This window comes from Poecile atricapillus, chromosome 4 (genome assembly GCF_030490865.1).
Source record: "Poecile atricapillus isolate bPoeAtr1 chromosome 4, bPoeAtr1.hap1, whole genome shotgun sequence".
Taxonomy (NCBI): domain Eukaryota; kingdom Metazoa; phylum Chordata; class Aves; order Passeriformes; family Paridae; genus Poecile; species Poecile atricapillus.
In genome coordinates, this window is record NC_081252.1 from 11,861,414 (window position 1) to 11,887,484 (window position 26,071).

General features: G+C 39.2%; 1 long non-coding RNA gene across 5 annotated transcripts in view; it reads right to left on the reverse strand.

Moving 5' to 3' along the window:
- Positions 1 to 26,071, reverse strand: part of LOC131579349 (uncharacterized) — a 70,775-nt gene that overhangs the window by 42,101 nt on the left and 2,603 nt on the right. For 2 of the 5 annotated variants that reach the window (XR_009277683.1, XR_009277681.1), the window contains exons 2-3: positions 25,085 to 25,143; positions 22,373 to 22,430 (exon numbers count right to left, since the gene is read on the reverse strand). This is a non-coding gene — a long non-coding RNA (uncharacterized LOC131579349). Of the gene's footprint in view, positions 1 to 7,766; positions 8,069 to 15,473; positions 16,536 to 19,914; positions 19,956 to 22,372; positions 22,431 to 25,084; positions 25,144 to 26,071 lie in introns of those variants that run through there. The other 3 variants (XR_009277682.1, XR_009277684.1, XR_009277685.1) reach the window with 3 other exon arrangements.

Sequence of the window (26,071 nt, forward strand, 5' to 3'; positions counted from 1 at the left end):
TGAAGTATTTATAAAACAATCAGTATTCTTTCAGAGACACAAACTTCAACAGCAGATTAATGGACAGTAAGGGAAATAACTGCACATTTTCCCTCTCCTCTTTCTGAGGAAATAGCTGAATTGTTTCATCCCTGTTTAACTCAGCTTTCAATTTTCACTCAGATCCCATAGCTCAGTAAAAAAACTTTCACCTAAGAAATAAAAGGAAAATAATAAAAAGAACCTCTCAAACAAATGAAATATAAAATCCTCCCAGTGCCAATTTCATTGCCAATCCTTTATGTGAGTTGGACCTAACTGCTTTCTATTGAGAATAAAACAAAACTCCAACTGATGAGGTCGGTAATCTAATTTTGCCTGAAGCAATCTGATAAACAAAATGCCAAAAGCAATGTGAATATTCTTCAAAGATAATAGGTCCAAGATAGAAATCAGTCTCTCAGGTCTGGAACCAGCTCAACCAAGGACTTGTGCACACAGCTTTCAAGTCCTTTTCAGTCTCTCTCCAGGTCTTGAAACATCAAAAATTATACTAAATACCAATATATAATTTTCTCCTATAATTAATTTTTCAATCCAGGCTGGAATAGTCACAGTAATTAAATTTTCTGTGAAAAATCACAACTATATCTCCAAAGACAATGTGGCTTGATGAAACACCAGGGATCAGAATGAAACATCTGCGTGTAACAAATTCTCCTCTGGCAACAAGCTTCAAAGAGCTATGGATGAATGTCGTACCTATTTATGTGTGTATAATACATCTGCATTCAAACCTGTGAGAGGAGTTATCAGAAAGTTGTTTTCTATTCTTAGCAGCACTCTTCATGTATTTCTTTTTCCTTTAACTTTGTCAAAATTAAGTAGACCCAAAGAGGGAATATTGAGCATATCTCATTAGCTTAAGAGAATGTTAAATAAAGAAAATAACAAAAGGATATTCACAATGCCTTTTTGCTCTATGAGGAGGAGGTGTTTCATGCAGAGGATATGCATTCCTAACTGCAACCAGTAGAAGCCTCAATACCACTTTTTAAATTTAAAAACACATCCCGGACTAATGCCAGTGGATAAAGAGCTGCATCACTCTCACCTACCACACTTGTCTCTGGATCCATGGCTGCACTGAGCCATTCAGCTGATTTTTCTTTCGAGTCAGTGAGGATAGGACTCTCCAGTATCTCACACACCACATTCCTTTCCTCACCGTGAATTTAGAGAGCCCTTTGATCATTGAGCATCCCAGACAACAATCTTACACTAATTACACACAATTCAAAGGAGATTTGAGACTGAAAGGTTTGGATTGATGCCACTAGGTAGTTATAAAAATACTTTCATAGGCACCTAAATACTTTGAAAAATTAGAACTGGACTTTTCAATCGTTTGATTCATAAATCTTCCTTGTTCTAGTGCATCAGTCAGGACTTTGTACTCCCCTATTACAAAAACCATGTTCAAAAAGTTGATCCTTTACCCATAGCTATCATGGCTAGTAGGATTTCTTCTCTTCTTCTAGAGTTTCTAATAGCTTTTGAAATATGTATCTCTAGTAACCAAAGGTCCCACTAGTGCGATATGAAATACTGAGCTAAATGTCTTTGGAAAGATGATGCTCAATCAACCAGTTATCAAGGTCATGCCATTATTTGTCACTTTATGGTCTGTTGGTGAATGTGTGAAGGGAATGAGGAATTCACCTCTTCTCCAGATAACTTCCAGTGTGCTACTCTGAAAAAAAAAATTAAATGTAGAGGTACTTTGAAATTGCCACAGTGTTTTTCATATTGTTTCACCAAATAACTCTGCAATTTCCTAAATAGCCAATTGTTATTTAATGAGGATGGCTTTGTAAAGATTAAAAGTTACATGTTTATGTGGAGTGTTTTTATAATTACTATCATTATTGTTTTAGGCTCAGGTATTATACATTAATTAGACTCCTACTTGTTAGAAGGCATCAATGAAATTTAATTTATCATATCTCTAAAAGGTACCAGAAGCAGCTCTAAATAACTAAAGACTTATAATGATACTAATATCATATCATATCATATCATATCATATCATATCATATCATATCTAGAAAATTTAATGTATAGTATATATTTATATATAATAGATAATAAATATAATATTAAATATTATATAGTTATAATAAGTTTAATATTATATAATTAAAATAAGTTTGGCTCAGAGTGCTGGATTTATCAGACTGAATTTGACAATGCCTGTGTTGTTTGCAGCCCTACCCAAAAGAGAAAAAGGCAGTAGCCCAGCAATTTCTCCTCTGGAGGCAGGATCACTAACAGGAGCCCATCAGGTCATGGACAATCTGTTTGCAGCGAGGTTCAGTGCTGGGAACTAACCTGAGCTGACACAGGAACAGCTGCAGGTCCCAACAAGGGGATGGCAGGCACAGACCGTCTCCAGCACGGACAAAAACACAGATTTTGTGTGTTTTAATCAATCAGGAAGTGGGCAAAGCAGGAAACTGACTCTGCCCAACATTCTTTTTAATGTAGGAAACTATAAACATAATGCTTCCAACCAGTAACACCGAGAAATGGTGTTTATAAATTTATCAGTTCTTTATGAACTAACTAATTAATATCAGCTCCTGAATTCTGTTTTAATCTTTTATTTTTCCTCTTTTCTTGCATAAACAACTTTTCCTACACTTGTCTTTTTACACTTAATACCATGAGTGATCACTGTGCAACTTGCACAGTGCCTCACCTCTGCTACCTTTGCTGCTGGAAGAGTAAATAATTCTGGGGAGGAAAAGACAGGTCCTGAGAGCTGCCAAAGGCAGATCATTGCCACAGAAACTGTCTTGCATTTTGCAGGTTCAGTTAGTTTGTTTTAATTTCTTATAGTCTGAGAAAGGGCGTGTTCCTCTCCTGAAAAATGAAAAACCCCTGAGCAATTGGAAAATAACAAGGCAGCAGTCTAGACACCTGCCTCACCTTTTCATTAGGCACAGGACTGTCTAATCCCACGGGGCAGCAGCAAGGCTGGTGGTGTGAGATGTTTTCTTTTTCAATGCACGGGGGAAACTAAATATTTTTTTCATCTGCTTCATTGCTTGGTAAGTGTATCATTAGGTAGCCTTTGCTAAAGGCTTAATTTGAAACCTGAACTCTTTTTCTAGTCCAGTGACACAGGAAAACAATTTCATTACCAAACCACTGAATCTACAAGTCTCTCTAGACCCATCACGCCGTCATCGTGCCATTGAAAACCTCATTGCCTTGTAATAATACATTCATTAAAAGTTTAAAATAGCCTAAAAGAAATATTAGGCAAAAAATTTACTGCACTGAAGGTAGACAGGTGACAAATCAAAGCCATACTAAAAGCACAATGCAAATTAAGAGGGCACTCGACTCTTGTGGTGTAAGCAAGAATCAGAATTTGAAGCTTATAGCATGCTCTTTTTGACAAAAGTTGGAATACCCAACTTCATACAGACTTATACTGCTGCAAGAAACAAACCTGATAGAGAAGAGAAAAAAAAAACCTTGAATTGAATAGGGTAGATGGGGAAAAAGAGATAAAATAAGGAGACAGTGATTTATTTTTCACTGTGTCTCATATTCAATATTCTTACATAAAATATATTTCATCTTAGAGCTCTGCAGAGCTTTGCAGAAATACTGTGCTGTAAAATCCCCTGTGTAATCAAAAAGAATTTGAGTTAAAAATATGCTGGACAAAATAACAAAGATATTAAATGGTCAAGAGATCTTTAACCTATTTAACTTTTTACTGTACAACCGTGCTTTCCAGCTTTGTTTGTTATGATGATGAATTCTGCTGTGATCATTATGGACGTAATTTCAAGGGAGAAGATTGTATTTAACTGAGGGGGGAAAAAGTCTTTGCTATTTAAAATGTTAAAAAAAGGTCAGGTACTTATAGCAAATGGCAAGTAATTTGGAAAAAATATGTCTTCTGTTGTTACAAAAATTGTTGAAGTTTGCAAATTCTTTCATTACAGTGCTCTTATTTTTATATACCTACTAATGCTCAGGAGACATACCCCTCATGTTGATCAAAGCTGAAGTGCTGGATCTCAAACCACATTTTTAAGAGAAGATGACATTGTTCTATGTTTTGTGATTTATTTTGCCAATAAAAATTATAAGGAAGATTACATAATAAATGAGTGCCTTCTTTAGTCTTCTTACATTTTGTGTGTCTGCATGTGTGTGAGAAACCCAGACAAAACCATGTGTAGTCTCCAGTGAGCTCCTGAAATGCCAGCCTGTAATTTGGATTGACACCAGGCAAGAAACACTGATGATTTTTGGCATTCCCACGTTTCTGAACTGCCCCTGAATGACTGTGGAGATTAGACTCTAAGTTGGAGGATCAAAACGCTCTCCTCAGCTTACAGCTCCAAGAGTTTTGTACCTTAACTCCTACCTGAGACAAGATCTGTGCTTAAACCTGCTCTTTGTTGCCTGGTATGGAAGGAACTGTGATGCCCGAGCCTGTCTGGATGTCCTCAGTCTGGACAATCAGGAGATGTAACACCAGAGTGCTTTTCCTTCACAGTTTAGTCAATGGGCTACAGAGACCAAGAAAAGAATGAACTTGAGGGGTTTTGTGTGTAATAACTGGCAACATATTTTCCCTAACTCACAGCTCTAAAAAATAGAGATTCTTTTGAGCTCCATCACTCAAGAAAAAAAAACCAAACACATCCTTTGTCCCTTTTTAAAAACAGGATTTTGATTAATTTTACGCTTCTCTCAGTCTCCACAACTTTCAGGCAGCCCATTAGATATGTTGCACAACTTGAAAAATAATTGACTCCTTTTGATTAGTGAAAGCATGTAAAAAGCTCTGAGGTCCTATTGCTGTCAGCCTACGGCTCATTGCTGCTTTCATTGCTCACTGATTAACTTGTAAAGTAAGGCTTCCCTAAAGTGGCAAGCTAAGAACTGGATTTGTTAGACCTCTACCCACCGCAGGATACAGTGTGCCTTCTAATGGATTTACACCAATTTCCCATGAAACACCCAGAACAGTAGTTGTGAGTTTTGTTACAAAACATAAAACAAAACAAAATCCTGCTTTAAATAATCCCACTTTTCTTGAAATGTCAGACACACACTGTAGAATGATATTGGGAAAAAAATACATGGAAAATAGAAACAAATTACAGGAAAATTATTAATCCTTTTGCTCCATCAATCTTTATTTCAATATGTACAATCAGTACCTGTTATACTATCTAGGTTAGGTTGAAAGCTGCCTTGATAGATATTCTTCATTTTTTATTTAGTGACAATATATTAAAAACAAGGACCTATATTTGCACTAAGTTTTAAAACACTAGAAGATAACGAAAAATTGTCCTTTCTACCCTCCCTTCTCTGAGTTGTTCCACATGTATAGAGAAAACCTCTATCTGTGTGCTCTGGGATGATCAGAGGGATGCAGAAGTCTGTTCTTCCTAACCCCTCTGCCCTTCATAACCTCTCTGCCCTCTTGTCCTGTTCAAATGATAGAAGAAATGAAGAATGTGACACTTGTCCTTTTTGATTCCTTCTGCCATTAGTCCAGCAGAACCAGAGCTTGCTAATAAAGAACTTATTTACATTGGCACCTGGGGAACCCTCTCCAGCCAGGCATCACATCGAGGAGGAGGAGGAGGAGGAGGAGAAGGAGGAGGAGGGGGAGGAGGGGGAGGAGGAGGAGGAGGCAACCATCCACAAAGACCAGTGAGTCCATGAGCTCCATGCACAGCCACTGCTTGAACCGGTATTGACAAAAGCCCAGTCCTTCTCCTTTACAAACAGAAAGGGACCAAGTGAGAAGTGACTCATCTGATCTCAAATGTCTGAAGGTTAAATATTGTTCACTGAGGCTTTCATCTAGGCTGGTCTAATTTGCATACATAACAAAGAAAAGTTGAGAGTGATCAAGACTGGAAGGGGTAAGTGTCACTTAAAAATAACCTTTTTAAAGGTGGATAAGACAAATTTTCTCCTGAAGGTTCCTATATCTTTTCACTGGCAATACAATGTCCTAACTTAGATTATATACATAATTCTTAGAGCTATAGAAATCTATAGTCAGAGTGCAACAATATTGTTTGAAGAAAATGAGACATAAACTTGAAAAACTGGAAGGAGAGATATTTCAGTGAAATTTGAGGATTTGAGTTTGCAAAGTGAACTGTTTTTCAGGCCATGGTTATTCTGCTTCTGTGATACTCAACATGTATTTAATCCTGGCAATTAAATTCAACAACACATCTCCTTCAGCCACAGATTTACAAAAAATTCAGTTTTTTAAGAATGTTAGATTTGAAAACCTAATAAGGATAGTTGCTGTAACATAAGACACATCCTTGAAATCCTTAATTGTATAATGAAGGACAAACTTTGGCATCTGCAGTATCCAAAATATCCTGGGGACAGTGCATTAACTCAATTAGTCTTTTTGCATCGCACAGTTCAGCCAGGAAAACTGAAGAAAAATAATGCTGACTTGGATTGTTATTTAACTCTAACTTCTGCCAGCCACCCCTCCCTCCTGTATCTCTTTCCAGTGTGTGTGGCTCCTTGTTTTCCTGCATGTCTGTAGGAGGGGAATAATGCGCCATCTGATCGGAAACACGCGAAGTCTGTGGTTTTGGTCCGTGCTGGAGACGGTCTGTGCCTGCCATCCCCTTGTTGGGACCTGCAGCTGTTCCTGTGTCAGCTCAGGTTAGTTCCCAGCACTGAACCTCGCTGCAAACAGATTGTCCGTGACCTGATGGGCTCCTGTTAGTGATCCTGACTCCAGAGGATGGATCGCCGACCGCACAGCACTGATGGTCCAGCAAGAGGAAAACGCACAGCCAAAGTCATTTGATTTTACTAAAATAGGAGCCTGAGCTGACCTGTTTCACTCTTATTTTTTAATTTGAGAGTATCCACAGAAAACTCTCTTACCTTCAGAAAGTACAAAAAGTAGAACATCTTGCATATTAATTTTTAGTTCTAGAAGAGGTTTTTATTCTGAAAAGAGTAAATGTGCATTCTCTAGTGCTTGATTTTATGATCATGTATCTCCCGTAATACATATCATTATTTTGTATGCATTTTCAGGCTTTGCACATCTATTTCTTTCTTAGAATAACTTTTAAAATGTTAGTTCTAAGGCAAATATATTTATTATCTACTGTATGAATCTATATTGATTTTTTTTTCTGGTTACCATAACAATGAGATGATCCAAAGAAGTAGAAATAAATTAAGTCTCATTGTTTTGATTTTATCATTAATTTTGCATTTGAAAGTGTAAGTGGATCAGATTAATATTTTTTCATATGCATCAAATGGCTTGGAAAATGTGGGTAAGCACGGTTACTGTCCCATCAGAAACAAGGACTTTGAAGCCTGTGTCCTACATTTAATCAAATATTAATATTTTACAAATAACAAAATAATTACACTGCAGGACAATAGATTTTCAAGTCCAGTGTAAGTTATTACCAGCAGCTAAAATTGAATTCCATGTGTGTTGAAAAATCACTAATAGTAAATAAAATTGTTCAAAATAAGAAAAACAGATAAATAAAAACAAGTTTTCAAAATCATGCATTTTAAGTACTGAATTATTGTTAAAAGGTTTAATAAAAATTGGTGATAAGAACAGCTGGTTGGTAATTAATAAACAAATGCATATGATATAAATTAGTAATTTTTACAAGTTTATTAAACATGGAAGATCTGTTCAAGCCTTTAATTGGCTTTAAAGGAAACAACTATGAGGAATTCATTAGGTATTAATTACCAAGCAAAGAAATTGGCACTTACTAATTAATTTGGTTGATACCTTCCTTGGCCTTGTCCTAATACACAAATTCCTCAGTGTGTTTTATACACATGATTATGGCTGGATTTTAGAATCCAGCTGTTTACCTAAGAAAGTGCAGTGATCAGTCATCTGTAAACAGGAACGACAGGGGCATTTATAGAAATTGTGCCTGATTGCTGCTAACTTCACAGATGTTTTCATCCGATAAAAAGAGCACTTCCAAGTCTTGCCTGAATTTACTTTTGCCTGTAAAGAAATAAAATCATTTCAAGACGATCCAGTCTGTTGCAGAGGTCACAGTGAAAAATGCATAAACTACAGTGACATCAATTAATCCTGCTGTAGGTAATTAAAAAACTTACAGCTCAGAAGACCTTTGAGCACTTTGGACTCTTTGACATTGATGCCATTCCCATGATATACCCCCAGTAAGTTTGGAAAGAACCATTTCTCTGTCTTATCTTTGTGTATCATGCAGCATTTGAGAAGAGCAAGAAGGAACTCAAAAATAAAACATCACAGGGAGATTTTTTGAGTTCTTGTATGATTATAGTCACTGGCTTAGTGCCAGCTAACACCACCTGAGGTGTACTGTAATTGCCCAAAACTTCAATGCTTGTCATGTTTTATTTGTTAAGGGTCTGTCAACATTATCACTATAAATCCTAACTCACAATGATAAAAAAAAGATGTTCATTTTAGAATGTATGAATACATGCAGGTAGATTCATTTTGTGTATATATGCATACATATGTAGCTACACATGTATGTACATACACACATGTGTCTATGTGGTATATATAATTTGTAAATATATAGAGTTTCATGTATTTCATTTTATTCATATCCCACATGTAAAACTATATTGCAAATACATATAATGGTCCAAAAAGAAATCATGCATATGTATATATATATATATATATATATATATATATATATATATATATAATATTATATAATCTATGTTTACTCTTGTGTTAATGCCATAAACATATATGTGTATATTTATATCTGTCTATTAATTGCAGCCTGTTTGCACCTATTTATAAGTAGGAATCTCATTTAGATTCCATAGTTAGATAGTCTGTGAATTAATGTGTTGAATGTTAATGAAACATAACCTTCAGCTCTCAGATATGTTTTTTACTAAAATGCTCACAGTGGATGACCTAGTGAAATGCTTAATCAATTTATAATAAATAGAGTCTAAACAATACTGATACAGCATTTAACATCTGATAAATGAAGAAATTAAATAAATGTTTATAGATTTATTCCTTTTCAATAGCATAGTATATTCCCAACTATCAGATTAACAAGAGAGGAGTAAAAGATAAACCACTGTATTGCAGAAAAGTAAGGGTGGAAGGCAGAACAATAAGACATCAAAAAATACTGGAGATGGAGAATGACAGAGTGTTTTGGATTTGAGACTGCAACAATTTGAAAAATATTTAGAGAAACTTGTGTGAGGTAGGGATCAAACTTTCTTACTTCAGAGGATTTGAGATGAGGATATGTTAACCAATCTTAATGAATATTTGCTAGAAAATTATGATGAGCACACCAACAGAATACAGAGAATTCTATGAACCAGATCATTTACACCATTGCACTCATATTTAATGCCACAAAAGTCAATACCCTCATCCCCCTTCTGTCAGCTGAGGACTGAAAAATACCCATCTGAATAGAAAATTCAGTCCATCCTAAATTCTAGAGTAAGTTACATTGGAATAAAGCTATCAAAAGATTTACAGAAAGTTCCACATGTTCACAAATAACCCCTGCACTCAGTGGGGAGGAGTGAGGGGAGAGGTGTATTTGTGTGCATTCACTGTTTATAATTTCAGCAAGAATACTGAGTCACAGACATTCTTGGATGTACTAAAGCACAAGTTTCTCCACCTGGGCCCCAGACTCTGGGAGTGCTGCATCAGTTACCCTGCAGCAGCTGCATTATCATGACCTACCAGGAAAATGGAATGGAAAATGAGATAGCCATGGCTTTCCACGCCTAAATTATAAAGTACAGGTGTTACAATTTTCAGATCTAAGCTCTATACTAATAGGTCTTTGATAGGCAAACAGAAGGGTTCATGTTGCCCTTTAAACCCGGTGTTACTGAACGGTGAATGGATGAGTGGATCAAAGTCTAGTTTATTAAAAACATCTATAGGTGATAGACATTCACGCAGTGCTGTATTGGTTTTCCTCAATTTATCAAAGATAAGCCTAGGATTCAAATTAAGGAACTTGTAATTCAAATTCACAGATCCAAGGATGCAGAGAAGTCCTCATATTGGATATCCATAAGCCTCACTTAGAGGTGGTTAATTTTTAGCATCTCTAATTTCTGACATAACAGATGAGCTATAAAAACAGTGCTGCCTCAAGACTACACTGTGAGCTTGCCCTGTTCTTGCATCACTTCAGAAACATTTCTCTGAGTGCCACAGCAGCCCCACATGTGTCGCTGTTGATATCCAGAGGCAGAACAGTTCAGATGAGAGTGAATAACCTTGATTACAGATCTGGGTGTTAGTCTTTGTCATTCTTACCCACACTCAGTAAAGCACTATACTGTGAGTGGACCAACTCAGTCAATACATCCTTGGAGGTGAATTATTCATTATAAGAGCCCTTGGTGAGCAGCATAACAAACTCCCCACTGTAGTACTTTTCCATGCATTTCCCAGGTAGCTAAAATATTCCATCTTTCTTCTCAAGAAAGAAGAAAATCCAGAAAGTGGACCTCTTCCTTAAAGATATTAGTTTCACAGATTCTCTCTATTTTTTTTTTTTTTTTTCTTAATCATGTCTGAAATTGTTAAGGGCGAAAATGCCTTGAGGTAATGCAGGATGGATGTGTGAAGCAGAGAATACGAATAAAGAAACACCAATGATAATGAATAAAAAAAAAGTCTAAAAGGCAAAGAAAGGCTTTCATTCAGTGTGATCAGGCAAGCACAAAGCCTGATTCAGTGTGAATGAGTATGACTGAAGATGTGTAAGTGGAAGTAAATATGACTGTCAACAGGAGACCAGGAATGTGCATGGAAGAGTGACGCGGTATTTGCAAACACATCAGGTTACAGACTGCAATGAGAAAGGAATTTTAATTTTTGTAGTACAAAAAGCTAACATATCCCACTCTTGCATAATAGAAAACTTCACTTAATGAATGAACCTTTAATCCCAAGGGAGAAGCACATAGGAAAAATGAAGAATACTTGTAAGTATGTGCTTGAAACACATGCTTGTTTCAATTGGTAGGTAGATTTTTGTAAAACCTGAGTGTGAACAATGATTGCATTTGGAAAATATAGCCTATGAAAGAACAAGTAAATTACATGGATAAAGTTTTAATCTGTTTTTTTAACAATAAAAACCCAAAGGGGAATCAAGCATGTTAGGAAAAATGTAAGTGCAGGCAAATTTTTGCTCTGTTAAAGAGTTTAATATCAATTTCCAATACTCAGTGTAATTTTAATAAATCATTGTTGTATCTACAAAGAATGAGGCATTTTAGGTGTCCAGGACCCTAGGACTCTACTCCCTATTAAACTGGTAGTGTTTGGAGATGCCTTTGAGAAAGAATTCTGAAATTGTGAAGCTTTCTTGCCCCAGAGAACTTAAGGGCTCCTCACTTGGGTGCAATATGCACACCTTGATGTTTTAGGTAGAGTGGGTATGAAACATAGCTGTGGCCTTTAGACTTTTTAGGGGAGAAGATTTTTTTAAATAAACATGCCCTCAGTGTTTGTGAAGATGATTCTGACATTATACATGCATTCTTATTCATAACAATGGACTTCTTTGCACTTCTGGGGCTTAAATAAACAGGTTATTTTTTACTTCTGGGCTTTTACTAATAACCCAAAGGTGACACCATACAGACTTAGGACTAGAAAAAGTGTTATGTGAAACCTTGTGAGGTTACTATTATTACTTTAGTACCAAGGACACCAGGGAACCAACTTTCTTCACTATCAATATTATACCTAGCAAATTTAGGATCTCACAATGTCAGGCATACATAAGGACAATTTTACTTTATGTTATTATTTTATTTTATTTTATTTTATTTTATTTTATTTTATTTTATTTTATTTTATTTTATTTTACTTTATTTTATTTTATTTTTTTGATTTAGATTTTTTTTTTTTTTAATTGTTACCCACTACATGGAGAAGACCTGAAAAAGGGAAAACCTGTACAGGAGTTCATGTAGTTCTATGTAGTTATATGTCTAATTTTATGCATGCACACTCACATATATATGTACATATATATGTATATAGGATACATTTGATATCCTGCATTTCTCTTTATTAGGCTGTGGTAGGAGTTCTGTTTCCATCCATATGCATCATATGCTGAATTTCTCCATCTTCTCCAGGTACACACAACTTAGAACAAAAATTGGTTTTACCTCTATTGCTGCCTCCATTTGAAACAGAAATAGAATTTAAAAGGAACATGACATATTTTAATCACATTTTGATTATTATGAATTACAGGAGCTTCCATACATGTTTGGGGAAGCGTGAGTAAAATGAGGCTGCCTTTCTTGCCTCTAAAAAGATTGTTAGTACAGCCACTTTCCTATGTAATGTTTTTCTGAAGACCAGTCTGCCTTATTCACAAAGATAGGAAACCCAGAGAAATAAATTAAGATTTAGATTTTTAACTTGAGCTCAATTTGCAAAACTTGATGCCAGCTGAATTTATATTTGATATTCACATTACATTCAAGGTGCAAAGAAATAGGAGCCACAGCATCAATAACACAAAGCTAATGTATATGTCAGGTTCAATATTATACCTGTATTATTGGAATTCTTGGCTCAATAAAATCTCTGTGTTTAACCATGGTGTAAGCCTTAATATGAAATCTAACTTTTCACAAAATATTTGAAGGCTGGTACATCATTTATCTTAATCACCTAGACGGGCTCTGGCTATAGATTGAAATTAGGTCTTCTGAATTGTCATGGGGTTAGTTTACCTTTAAGGAAAGTTGGAGTTGCTGGGGACTCCTGGGAGACTTTTCTCCTGACCAATTATCAGTCATTGCTGAGAATTGACAGCAGTTTTAGCCATTGAAAAGTAAAATCAACTTGTGAACCCCACCTTAAAGTGTACACCCAGAAGTCTGTGGTTTTTTCTTTGTTTCCTGACTGTGAAGGGTGGCGGAGCTCCGGCTGGCCTCTGGTTCCCTGCCCAGGCCATGCGGCTGGGCGGGGGCCGGGCCGGGCCCGCCGCGTCTCTCGTCTCCCGGCCGGGAGATGAGGCTTGCCCTGGGCCAGGTCGGGCTGGGCCGGGCCCGGCCCGATCTCTGGCTCGGCTGGAGGTTTTGCTGTAACTACATTCACTAGAAAACTGCCGAGTGAAGAAGGAGAGAAGCTCTGAGCCTGCAGCAAGCAGAGACAGAGGCCACGCTCTCTAAAGCAGCTATAAAGAACTTTCCATTGCAGACGGCTCCAGCTCCTGTTCAGCAGAGATCACCGAACCATCTACAAAAGCTTGGGCAAGATTTTAACTCTTTCTTATCCAGATGAGACTTGTGGATTAATCTTTTTATCCAAAGAGAAAAAAAGAGAGTGATCAACATGAAAAGAGACTTTATAAACTACTAGTGGCAAGAAAGAAAAGAGACTTCAAGAAAGGTAGAGAATTAAGAAGATGCTTTAATTAAGCTGAAATATCTTTCTGTTAAAACTATGAAGATGGACAATGAAGTCCTGAAAAGAACTCCTTTAATTCATAATAGAGTATGGGGAGGAATAGAGTGTTCAAAGTGTAAATTTGAGTAAAAAGCAGAGTAATTGTGGTATAGTGAAGTGCTGAGAGATTTGAAGCCTTGAGAGGCAATGAGAAAACTGTTTTCTAGTGAAGCGCATAGAAACAGATAAAAAATACTTTTTGCCTTTGAATAACTTATCCTTAAAAATGCTATCCCCAAACTTATAACCCATAACACATTTCAGAGTGATGTGGAATGGGAGGAGTGAGCTTTGATAGCAGCAGCTCTGAGCAGCTGATATCAAGGAGACAGAAAACTATAACAAAATAGCTTTCTTGTGAGAAACTCCATAAATTAACAGAAAGGAGCTTCTGTTTCTCTACAGAAACTGAGGAAAAGACTATAAAAAGAATTAGAACTGTTTAAACCATCAAAATTATAAAGTTTTTGTCTCTGTTGTCATGTGAACGAAAGAATAGTGAGCAGTGAGAAATGAAAAGGTTTTTCTAAAAGTTTATTCTGGTGTTCTTATTCTTGTAGTTTGTCAATAAACTTTTCTTTATTTCTTTTAAGTTTTATGCCTGGTTTGCTCTTATCTTAATCCATATCTCACAGCAAGAGAGAAATAATTCTTTTTTCCCCTTTTTGTTAATTACTGGTTCAAAACCACGACATGAAGCAAGGAGGGGTTCCTCCAGAGATGTCATTTTTTGCTATAAGTAATCTCCACTGTTTGTGTGTCTGATCCCTGATCTGGCATAAAGATCTGCTTGACATGGAAGATGAGTTTCCCCCATGACTCTGTCCTGGATTCCTCCTCCTTTAAAACTTACAGATGCTTCTAATGTTAAAGAACACTGGTGCTCAGGAAGGAAAAAAAGCTACATAGTAACATAGTATTTTCCCTATCATAGTAACTGGTGAAAATGTAGAGATATAGGTATTTAAAATTTTACTATTCCTTGCTGCAAGTGAAGAAATGCTCTTTTATCAAGTATTTATTTTGTAAATGTCTATCCTTACACAGTGTGAATTTTTCAGGGTTTGTATTTTAGGTATTTGGGACATGAACCTTCCTTCCTTCCTTCCTTCCTTCCTTCCTTCCTTCCTTCCTTCCTTCCTTCCTTCCTTCCTTCCTTCCTTCCTTCCTTCCTTCCTTCCTTCCTTCCTTCCTTCCTTCCTTCCTTCCTTCCTTCCTTCCTTCCTTCCTTCCTTCCTTCCTTCCTTCCTTCCTTCCTTCCTTCCTTCCTTCCTTCCTTCCTTCCTTCCTTCCTTCCTTCCTTCCTTCCTTCCTTCCTTCCTTCCTTCCTTCCTTCCTTCCTTCCTTCCTTCCTTCCTTCCTTCCTTCCTTCCTTCCTTCCTTCCTTCCTTCCTTCCTTCCTTCCTTCCTTCCTTCCTTCCTTCCTTCCTTCCTTCCTTCCTTCCTTCCTTCCTTCCTTCCTTCCTTCCTTCCTTCCTTCCTTCCTTCCTTCCTTCCTTCCTTCCTTCCTTCCTTCCTTCCTTCCTTCCTTCCTTCCTTCCCTCCCTCCCTCCCTCCCTCCCTCCCTCCCTCCCTCCCTCCCTCCCTTCCCTCCCTTCCCTCCCTTCCCTTCCCTCCCTCCCCCCTTCCACCCTTCTCTAGTTTTTGGGGTTCTAGACTCTGTTTTGGGGTTCCAGGCCCAAATTTTTGGGATTCCTACCCGAACCCTTCTCATCCCAAATTTTTGGGGTTCCATGCCCAAATTTTTGGGGTTCTCTACCTGTCGTGGTTTTAAACCAGTAATTAACAAAAAAGGGGGAAAAAAGAATTACTTATTTCTTGCTGTGAGATATGGATTGAAACAAGAGTAAACCAGGCATAAATTTTTTAAAAGGAATAAAGAAAGTTTATTGACAAACTACAATTATAGGAACACCAGAATAAACTTCCAGAAAAACCTTTTCATTTCTTACTGCCCACTTCTTTTGTTCACATGACAACAGAGACAGAAACTTTAGAACTTGGATGGTTTAAACAGTTCCAATTCTTTCTACAGTCTTTTCTTCAGTCTCTGTAGAGAAACAGAAGTTCCTTTCTGTTAATTTATGGAGTTTCTCACAAGAAAACTATTTTTGTTATAGTTTTCCGTTTCTCGGATATCAGCTGCCCAGAGCTGCTGTTATCAGAGCCCACCCCTCCCATTTCACATCACTCTGAAATGTGTTATGGGTCATGAGTTTGGGGATAGCATTTTTAAGGATAAGTTATTCAAAGGCAAAAAGTATTCTTTATCTGTTTCTGTGAGCTTCACTAGAAGACAGTTTTCTCATTGCCTCTCAAGGCTTCAAATCTCCCAGCACTTCACTATACCATAATTACTCTACTTTTTACTCAAATTTACACTTTGAACACTCTATTCCTCCCCATACTCTGTCATGAATTAAAGGAGTTCTTTTCAGGACTTCATTGTCCATCTCCATAGTTTTAACAGAAAGATATTTCAGCGTAATTAAAGCATCTCCTTAATTCTCTACCTTTCGTGAAGCTTTTTTTCTTTCTTGCCACTAGTAGTTTATAAAGTCTCTTTTCATGTTGATCACTCTCCTTTTCTGTCTCTGGATAAAAAGATTAATCCGCAAGTCTCATCTGGATAAGAAAGAGTTAAAATCCTGCCCAAGCTTTTGTAGATGGTTCGGTGATCTCTGCTGAACAGGAGCTGGAGCCATTTGTGATGGAAAGTTCCTCATAGCTGCTCTGGAGAGCGTGGTCACCGTCTCTGCTCACTGCAGGCCCAGAGCTTCTCTCCTTCTTTACTCGGCAGTTTTCTGGTAAATTCCATCCCAGCAAAACCTGCAGCCAAGCCAGGAACCGGCCTGGCCCGGCTCGGCCCGGAGCAAGCTCCCGCAGGCCCCATCTCCCGGCCGGGAGAACGGCAGGCCCAGCCCGGCCCCCGCATGGCCGGCCTGGGCAGGGAACCGGAGGCCAGCCGGAGCTCTGCTACCTTTCACAGCCAGGAAACAAAGAGAACAAGAGAGTTCTGGTTTTACACTTTAAGGTGAGGTTCACAAGTTGATCCCACTTTTCAATGGCTAAAACTGCTGTCAATTCTCAGCAATGACCGATAATTGGTCATGAGAAAGACTCCAGGCAGTCCCCAGCAACTCCAACTTTCCTTAAAGGTAAAGTAACTCCAAGACACTACCCTACCCTTCTCATCCCAAATTTTTGGGGTTCCAGGCCCAAATTTTGGGGGTTCCAGGCCCAAATTTTTGGTGTTCTCATCCCAAATTTTTGGGGTTCCAGGGCCAAATTTTTGGGGTTCCTACCCTAACACTTCTCATCCCAAATTTTTGGTGTTCTCATCCCAAATTTTTGGTGTTCTCATCCCAAATTTTTGGGCATCCTACCCTAACCCTTCTCATCCCAAATTTTTTGGGGTTCCAGTTTTGGTGTTCTCATCCCAAATTTTTGGGATTCCAGGCCCAAATTTTTGGGGTTTTTATTTTCAGTGTTTGGGGTTCCAGGCCCAAATTTTGGGGGTTCTTATCTTCAATTTTTGTGGTTCCAGGCCAAAATTTTTGGGGTTCCAGGCCAAAATTTTTGGGGTTCCAGGCCCAAATTGTTGGGGTTCTCTACCCTAACCCTTCTCGTCCCAAATTTTTGGAGTTCCAGGGAACCCTAACCCTTCTCATCCCAAATTTTTTGGGATTCCAGGCCCAAATTTTTGGGGTTCTCACCCCAAATTTTTGGGGTTCCAGGCCCAAATTTTTGGGGTTCCTACCCTAACCCTTCTCATACCAAATTTTCAAGGTTCCAGGCCCGAATTTTGGGGGTTCCAGGCCCAAAGTTTTGGCTTCCTACCCTAACCCTTCTCATCCCAAATTTTTGGGCTTTTAGACGCAGAATTTTCCAGGTTACATACTCCGTTTTTTTGGTTCTAGACTCGGAGTTCTGGGGTTCCAGACACAGAATTTTGAGGTTCCAGACACAGAATTTTCAAGGTTCCATACTTAGGTTTTGGGGTTCTAGGCTCGGGGGTTTCGGGGTTCCCAGACTCGGAATTTGGGGTCCCAGACTCGGATTTTGGGGTTCTAGACTCAAGATTTGAAGTTCTAGAGGCGAACTTCGGGGTTCTAGGTTCGGGTTCTAGGGTTCTAGATCAGGTTCTAGGGTTCTAGATCAGGTCCTAGAGCGGGTTCTAGATCGGGTTCTAGATCAAGTTCTAGGGTTCTAGATCAAGTTCTAGAGTTCTAGATCAGGTTCTAGAGCGGGTTCTAGATCAGGTTCTAGATCGGGTTCTAGATCGGGTTCTAGAGCGGGTTCTAGATCAGGTTCTAGGTTTCTAGATCAAGTTCTAGGGTTCTAGATCAGGTTCTAGAGCGGGTTCTAGATCAGGTTCTAGATCAAGTTCTAGGGTTCTAGATCAGGTTCTAGATCAGGTTCTAGGGTTCTAGATCGGGTTCTAGATCAGGTTCTAGATCAAGTTCTAGGGTTCTAGATCAGGTTCTAGATCAGGTTCTAGGGTTCTAGATCAGGTTCTAGAGCGGGTTCTAGGGTTCTAGATCAAGTTCTAGGGTTCTAGATCAGGTTCTAGAGCGGGTTCTAGATCAGGTTCTAGATCAGGTTCTAGGGTTCTAGATCAGGTTCTAGGGTTCTAGATCAGGTTCTAGAGCGGGTTCTAGATCGGGTTCTAGATCAGGTTCTAGTGTTCTAGATCAAGTTCTAGGGTTCTAGATCAGGTTCTAGATCAGGTTCTAGAGCGGGTTCCAGGGTTCTAGAACCGGTTCTAGGGTTCTAGAGCGGGTTCTAGGGTTCTAGAGCGGGTTCTAGACTCGGGTTTGGGGGTTTTAGACTCTGTATAATTTTGGGGGGGTTCAGGGCCAAATTTTTGGGGTTCCAGGGCCAAATTTTTGGGGTTCCTACCCCAAATTTTTTTCTGGGGTCCCAGGCCCAAATTTTTGGGTTTTTTATCTTCAATTTTTGGGGTTCCAGGCCCAAATTTTTGGGGTTCTCTACCCTAACCCTTCTCTTCCCAAATTTTTGGGGTTTCAGGCCCTATTTTTGGGCATTCTCATCCCAAATATTGGGGTTCCAGGCCCAAATTTTTGGGGTTCTCATCCCTTCTCATCCCAAATTTTTTGGGTTCCTACCCTAACCCTCATCATCCCAAATTTTTGGGGTTCCAGGCCCAAATTTTTAGGGTTCTCATTCCAAATTTTTGGGGTTCCTACCCTAACCCTATTCATCCCAAATTTTTGGGGTCCCAGGCCCAAATTTTTGGGGTTCCTACCCTAACCCTTCTCATCCCAAATTTTTTGGGTTCCAGGCATAAGTTTTTAGGGTTCCAGGCTCAAGTTTTTGGGGTTCCTACGCTAACCCTTCTCATCCCAAATTTTTGGGGCTCCCATCCCACATTTTGGGGCTCCCATCCCACATTTTGGGGTTCTCATCCCAAATTGGATGCCGCCAAAGCCCTTGGAGCCGCCGTTCCCAGCGGCACGAGCTCGGGAAGCTCGGCCTCAGCACAAAGGCATGGATACAGCCCCGGGAATGCCATCAGGATCCCGGGAAAATGGGGAGAGGAGACAGGAAAAGGGAATCGGGGACCCTGGGACAGAGGGAAAGGGATGAGGGAACGGGAGAGGGGATGGGAAGAGATTCCTGCTGCAACCGGGGGGAAATCCATTGAAATTCCCTCTGAAATGGGGGAAATCATTAAAATCCCAGTGAAACAGGGGAAATCCAGAGAAATTCCCAGTGAAATGGGGGAAATCCAGAGAAATTCCCAGTGAAATGGGGGAAATCCAGAGAAATTCCCAGTGAAATGGGGAAAATCCAGCGAAATTCCCACTGAAATGAGGGAAATCCAGAGAAATTCCCACCGGAACGGGGGAAATCCATTGAAATTCCTCCCAGCATTTGGACATCGCTTCTTTGGACTTCCAAAAATTCCCCGAAAAGCCCAGCGGGGTTTGGGATCTCGGGCTGTGCCGGGCGCAGGGAGGAGGAATTCCCGGGATTGCTCCAGGTAGGATCCAGCTGATTTCCAGCTGCCACCGCTGGAATCCCAAATCCTGGGAATTCCAGGGATCCCAGCCCTTTCCCACCCCACAAATCCCGGGATTTGCAGCTGGGCTGTGCCCGCAGCTGGGGCCGGATCCCAGGAATCGGGAAATTCCCTCTGGAATTCGGCTCCAATTCCCTCAGCTCCAGCCCGCGAGTGGGAAAAGGGAGGAAAAACTTCCCCAAATCCATGAAATCCGCGGGAGAGGATGGAAACCTCCAAAGCGATGACGCCACCGGCCTGGAAGAGCTCAGCCTCCCCCATGTCCCACCCCCGGGATTAACTAATTAATTAATTGGATTAATTACCCGGATTAATCACAGCTGAGGCAGCGCTGGGACCGATCCCGTTTTTCACCTGGAAAATCCATCCCTGCCTTTATCCCAGCACCGCTCGGGGGGGAGGAAAATTTCTTTTCCAGCCCGGAAAATTCCATATTTTTCCCACGGAATTGGGGTTTTTCCCTGTCCTGCTGGGGGCTCCTGTCCTGTCCCCCAGAGGGTGCCCGGGATTTGGATGTTTTTCCCCAAGAAAATTCCCAAGATTTTCCCTGAATTCCCAGCTCAGGGAGCCACCAGGCCTCGGACAGATGTTTTCCATAAATCACCAAACAAGGAGCGCACGGCAACAGGGAAAGCAGATCCAATTAGGCCGGAGGAATTCTCTGGAAAAGGGCTGCGCTTTCATTATCAAAATACCAGATTTTACCTCTGGATTCCAGGGTTTTTTCCCAGAAAAAACCTGGCAGGGAGCGTGTCCCTCTCTCCCTAAATCCCGGCCCAATCTCCTCATCCCAACCCCTCAGAAAAGAGATCGGGAACAACTGAGCCAAAAAAAAATAAACAAAATAAAAGCAGGGAGAAAAGGCTTTTGCCAAGGGGAGGGGAAAAGCTCCGTAATTTGCTGGATTTCCTTCCTTCCTTCCTTCCTTCCTTCCTTCCTTCCTTCCTTCCTTCCTTCCTTCCTTCCTTCCTTCCTTCCTTCCTTCCTTCCTTCCTTCCTTCCTTCCTTCCTTCCTTCCTTCCTTCCTTCCTTCCTTCCTTCCTTCCTTCCTTCCTTCCTTCCTTCCTTCCTTCCTTCCTTCCTTCCTTCCTTCCCTCCTTCCCTCCTTCCCTCCTTCCCTCCTTCCCTCCTTCCCTCCTTCCCTCCTTCCCTCCTTCCCTCCTTCCCTCCTTCCCTCCTTCCTTCCTTCCTTCCTTCCTTCCTTCCTTCCTTCCTTCCTTCCTTCCTTCCTTCCTTCCTTCCTTCCTTCCTTCCTTCCTTCCTTCCTTCCTTCCTTCCTTCCTTCCTTCCTTCCTTCCTTCCTTCCTTCCTTCCTCCCTCCCTCCCTCCCTCCCTCCCTCCCTCCATCCCTCCATCCCTCCATCCCTCCCTCCCTCCCTCCCTCCCTCCCTTTGATTAGGTTCTATTCCTTCTGGGGGGCAGGTGAGCAATTTTTTACAGTTTTCAGTATAAACTGCAGCTACAAAAAAGCGCCAGGATATCTGACTGCCTGCAGGAGTGGAAAACAGCAGAGCTGTAACAGCAAATTTGAGATACAAATACCCCCTCCCTCCCTCCCTTCCAAAATAAAAACGTAGATGAATTCTCTTTCACTCCAAAAACAGCCAAAATATATTGAGATATGATATTCTAGTTGCTCAGATAATTGCAATTAATTACAACAAAAATAAAACTGAGGCAGCATTATGGTAACAGAACAAAGGGGGGTAGAGTCTCAGTGGTGAATATGTTGGGAGCATGGTGGGGCCAGGGAGAGGCAGTTCCCAGCAAGGAACATGGAGGTCCTGGAAGCGAGAATTTAAGCAGAACTCTTTTTTTTGCCCCATTCATTGAAGGAGAGTGGTGTTGTGACCTTTTAAATACAGGAAGTGGAGGGCTCTCTTTTTTCTTTCGCAGTTCCCAAGAGGTTTGTCCCTGCAAATCCTCAGGGGAGGTCTTGAGCAGCCGTAACTTTTTCCCCATTTTGTCTTATGGTTGGTATTTTTTTGCTAAAACCCTTGCAGGTAGGTACTATGATTTTAACACCAATAAACCTCCAATCTGAGTGCATATGTTGGCTCAGAGATTTCACTTTTACTCTCAAGGTTATAAAGTTTAACTAAGAATATCTTCCACATATAAGTCAGATGGACTGATGGTATATGCAGTGGGTACAGAATGTGAAGGAACTAAGTAATTTGAAGAGGGTGACTCTTTCTGTTGAACTCAGATTTTTTCAGTCTTCAGATCATAGATATTTGTTATTTAACTGTCTGCCAACAACTTTGACACAATTGAAAGGTGCTTAAAGTAAAAAAATGTGTTTGCTTTGTGGTTTTTTTTGGATATTTGGGGTGGAAATCATGTGCTAAGTGCCAAAAGTACAATGGCACATGTAGACCATTTCCTTTCTGGACGTTGCAATCAAAGGCAATTTTTTATTTTATTTTCTGGTTACATGTCAAGTTACAATATATCTGTGCATCTTTGTATTAAACAGAGACTATCAATCATAATTTGCTTGCTTTTTTTCTTATTGTGGTTTATGTTCTTCCCTTTTGACACCACAATCCTTCCATAACAATGTCACACACAGATTAATTTTTCTTCTCTGTATTTTAATTGCTATAACCAGTTCAAATACTTCCTCATTTAAATGTATTTCCCTCTGTGCAAGCACAGGCATACATATCTACAGAAAATAGTCTTTTCCGAATGTAATTCAAATCACCAGAGTGAAATATCTAATAGTAACTGTAACTGCTGAAGTGAAAAAAAAGCCAGAGCCTTACCTTGTCACAACAGATATAAAGCAGGATGGGAAGCACTGCACAGTGGCCTTTGCATTTTCTGGAAAAAATAAATGAGGAACTTCTGGATGCGTAAATTTCTTCAGATTTATTTTAATATTATTTGGGTCCTGATAGTGTTCACCAAGGAAATAGCTGAGAAGATGAGCAGCTTCAATGTTTATTCTCATTTCAGTTCACCTCTGAGGTAAAAAATTATGTTAATTCTGTGGGCAGGGAACTGTCTCAATTTAGATGGCATTTCTCATATGTGAATTAATTAATTTGCATGCTAGTAGGAAACAACCCATGTTAAAATGGGCATCAATACTTCCATTAAAACATCAGATTTCTCAGCAATGATTGCAGTACAGTGTCTACTTCTAGAAAGATTTAATAGCAAACACTTTATTTTTTAAATATGAAGGTGCATCATGACCTACTGATGTGGTGGTTCAGTTTGGACCCAGCGTTCAGTTACTCCAGAAAAAGGTTTTGTTCTGATGTATCCTAATGCTGGTCAAATGCTTTTATTTTGGGGTGCAAAAACTGTTGCTGAATTTAACTAACTCTTGCAGGGGTTGGCTCACATATCTGACTATGAGCAGCATTACCCTTATCTTTTATAAAAAATACTCAAAAGTTGTCAAAGAATAAATAAACCTGTGAATTAATTAGGTGAACCCAATGGATCTCCAGCCCACCAAACCCTAATATAAATGTGAGCTAATATATCCACACAGAAAAATTCTGTCCAAAAGGGGAGCTGAAAGTCTGTTCTGATAACCACCTTGGGACACTTTTACCACCAATTGACATTTCTGCATATCTATTTGCAGTAAACCACTGCTATTGTTGGCTTGTTTTCTGTCCCAGCACTACAAAAATTAGCTTCTGTTTGCTGGTACTTTCTTTTGGCTTTTTGTTTTGTTTTGTTTTGGTTTTTTTATTTTTCAAATTGATAATTAGGAACACCAAGAATAGAGCTGAAAAAGCTCTCTGTCTTAACGTGACATAAAAAGTCTTAAACTACTGCTACTGGACATCGTCATTCAGCATGGTGGCTTCATTCATTTTTGTTACACTTATCTGTCACTTTGCAGGTAGCAGGCTGCTTTCTAGAAATGTTATAATCTTCCTAATTATTCAAGTAGCAACTGGGCTCATGGTTCTACCATTCAGCAATGCCCTTCTATTATTTGACAACTGTACTGCAGTTTGTATTTTCTGTCTCATTCAGACAAAAAATATACTTCAGCCAGTAAATTGTTCAAATCCCATGGAAAATAATGACTCTTTTAAACTGTGTGCTCTGGATCATATTAAACTTATATATTAGGTCTAGATTCTAGACTAATAAATATGAAAAGAACAATCAGTTTTATTGCTGCCTTAGAGACTTAACTTTCATTCTTCTAAATGAGAGAAGAGTAGTAAAAGGGTAAAAGAGAAGACAGAGCTTCTTGTATACATAAGTGTTTGTCTGTAAATGTTGGCATAGGAACACCTCTGTTGGCATGCTCAAACATTCACACATAAACAGTCCTTATGCGAACATTTATTGTAAAAAACCAAAAAGGCACTTTCTGCAAAGTGCATGGAAAAGCAAAGGGGATCTGCTACCAACATGGGTGTATCACTTTGCTGGATTCAGCAGTCATGTTTGTGAATGCATCATCCTACTTACTGCCCAGCAGTAACTGAGAGTGAGACAAATCTTTTCTAAGTATGCCTGCCTCGGAATATAGCTGGGGAGAAGTCTTCTTCCATATTGACACATAACATTGAAAAAAAATGAAGAAAAATAAATCCAAACTATTTTTATTTTTTTTGTCTTTTTAATATTTTTTTTAAAGAAGGAGAGAGAGGGAACAAAGCAATTTTAGTTGGCTCTTTTTATATATTTATTATGAATAAAAGGTCAAATACCAGCTACTGAATTACTCATGGAAACCTCATCTCTTAATTTTCCTTGAGATTATGGTCATGGCTTTCACAATCATACAGTTCTACATTATGTTTCAAGCTATTATTATGACTGAGGAAAATGTCACCACTTCCTTGAAAAATATTACTGATTTGGATGTGGTTCTTAATTGTGGAACTTAGCCCTTCATTGAGGATTTGAAGAAACTAGAGGGACACAGTTGGGGCACATGCTTTTGGGATAAATACAGAATCTTCAGCTGAGCTTGTTTTTATTTAGGGCTACACAAGGTAGAAAAAACTCTGCATATTATTTAATTTACATACAGTCCCTAATGTGTGATTATAAAACTCTGACAGTCCTAGAGAATAATTACTAGGATCTCTTAAAATAATTTTTCTTATTAAATACAGGAAAATTATTAGTCTGGGGTCAAAATTTAATTGCAAAAGCTTGAGAATGTCACCTAAATCTAACTGAACATTTTAAAGGGCTTTCTGAATACAAACAAGCAAGAACCAGAAAATGAATACATTGATTTTAGAACTATACCAAAAGCATAATATAATGTAATATTGCAGTAGGTATCACCAGGTGGCACTGTTACAAATATATTGATTTATCTTGTGAATTGATAACAAGTGGGTGACTATGATAATAATCCTGCTGTTTTAAGGGGGATTTTTTCCCCCCTCATGATTTTCTGAGTGTTTTTCTTTACTTTATTTGGCTTGTGCCTTGGAAGTGATACTATCAGAGAAGGTTCATGTGTGTTTTTGTGTACCCACCTGTATGACTTCCTGCCTCAATAGCAATTTTCCTTTACATGATGTGCTGCAGTAGTGGACTGTTGGAAGAAAAACAACAGCAGGAAATCCAACAAAATTTTACAGGTTTTATTTCACAGAAACATTCTTATATTTATTTATGGATTTTTCCTCCTTATGAAAATCCTGTTAATTACAGACCAAGGAAACTTTAGCACCGTGTAACATCAGTTGATGTAGATTTGCTCTGCCAGATCATTCCTAATCTAAAGCAGGTTAATTTCCAGGAGGTGCTTATGTCTGCTTTAAGCATTAGAGATGTGGTTATCCTTTCAGGTGTGGCCTGTAGGCAAGCAGGATTAGCTTTTTACACTGATATGGTCTCTCAAGATGTACTTAGGTATAATCTCCAGCAAACAGGCTGTGTACCTCCTGTCTGAGAGCAGCTCAAGGTCTTCCTGGTTGGCCTAGGAGCCTTTCTTACTACCCTAAACTGGAGTTTAGTTTAGACTTTGTATTAACTATACTGATGTCCATGTTCCAGAGAAGCAGGTCACTGAGGGAGTGACTGCAGGCAGCTCAGAGAACAGCTCTGTTTTGTTTTAATAAAATGGTAATTGCATTAGTGCAAGCAAAAAATGGAGCAGGTAGCATAGAGAGCAGGGCAGGGAAAAACTAAAGGGTGACAGGAGCAACAAGTTGCCTCCCCTTCCACACACCCTCACTGAACAGGCGAAGAACTGAAAGGAGAAGAAAATCCATTGGAATGTGTAAACAGGATTGACCTTGAAAATAGGCATTTTTGATGAACTTACTAAGTCAGGAGATCCTGGCATTTAGATCACATTATCAATGAAACAAACTGGAAATACTCCCAGCACAGAGAAAGCTTCAGGAATGCTTTGGAAATATGGTCATCCATGAAAATATAAAAACACAAACAAGCCCAAAATGCTGAACAATATCAGTTCTGGTCTCACTAGCACCATAAAGAACAGCAGATGAAAA